Source organism: Lolium rigidum, chromosome 2 (assembly GCF_022539505.1).
Source record: "Lolium rigidum isolate FL_2022 chromosome 2, APGP_CSIRO_Lrig_0.1, whole genome shotgun sequence".
Taxonomy (NCBI): domain Eukaryota; kingdom Viridiplantae; phylum Streptophyta; class Magnoliopsida; order Poales; family Poaceae; genus Lolium; species Lolium rigidum.
The window spans coordinates 31,472,589-31,473,968 of record NC_061509.1 but is presented as its reverse complement, the minus strand read 5'-3'; positions in this window follow the sequence as shown (position 1 = coordinate 31,473,968).

The following is a 1,380-nucleotide window of genomic DNA, read 5'->3' as shown; positions in this document are numbered from 1 at the left end:
GCCGGGGCCAGCAAGGGTGCATTAGCACCAGGCGGGGCTTCCGTGGAAGCCACGCTGCTTCTCCGCTGCTGGCTTTCGAGATCTTCATGCGGCCCTGCAGCCGATCTTTCTTTTACTAGTTGATACACCATCTGCTTCACCTCATGGAGTTCCGATGCCAAGTGCCCCACAAGATCTGCATCCCGATCCGTCTTTCTCTTACGGCTTCTGTAACCGTATGGGTCATTGTCCTGGGAAAACCCTACTTTCCATGGAATGACGCCTTTGCCTCGTACACGTCCTGAGTGTTCAGGATTCCCGAGGGCAAATGTCAGCGTGTCGTTCTCTCTGTTTAACTTGATCTTCCCCTCTTGAGCTTGGGTCATTGCGTCAATAAGGGCTTGGGTGGGTTTAAACGCTTTCTTCCGGTGAACACACATCCCTGTCTGCGGGTCTAGCGATCCCCCATGCCCGTACCACCAGCTTTTGGCCCTTGGGTCCCATCCCTCTGTACCTAGAGGGATTCCTCGCCCCCTTAGGTCGTTCTCCATCTTCTCCCACTTAGGCTCCGAAAGGCGGTATCCTCATGGCCCCATAATATGATTGTACTATTTCTTAACCGCATTTTCCTTATTTTTTTCGATATTTCCTTGAAATGCTCCGATTTCTTTTGCCTCACAAATTCTGGCCAATCATCTTTCAGTTTCTCATATTGTCCATTGAAATCCAGAGTCATGTTCTGGTTGACATAGTCACGGGCTAAATTTTTCTTGTAGTTCCAGAATGCTTCGGCCATCTTCTGAAGAGCGAACTCTTTGACTAGCCTCCTCCTCTGACGTCCACCCGGAATCTCGTTACCAAATTCATCGAATTTGTTGAATTCCGGAGGTAGAATGAAATGCTCCATAAGCTTTCTCCAGCAATCCTTTTTCGTTCTCTTGTGGACAAAACTGAAACCAACACGTGCCTTCTTTGGCTCATTCCATTCCTGGACGGTGATCGGGACGTTGTCTCTAACAACGACTCCGTACTGGTTGATAAACTTTGTGTAATGCCCTTTGGGCTCTAGCGGCCTGCCGGTTGCACTGACAACTTCGATGGTATATGTTTCTCCTTGTTTCATCGTCTTGGTTTTGCCACGCTTTGTCGTACTCGATTTTTTCGACGATCCGACCGAGGGCTAAAAAAAGAAAGAGAGTCGCGCGTGTTAATACATATTTATTCAAATCAGTAAGTTTGTATCACCAGAGGCTCAATGTATATATATACCTCGCCGGAGGTGGTTGCTACTTGCAATTCGAGATCGTCGTTTGTCGACGGTTGACCTCCATCGACAATGTCCGTTCCTTCGTCATCACCTTGTTGACGACCTTCATCTTCACCGTCAAGGTTCAGATAAGA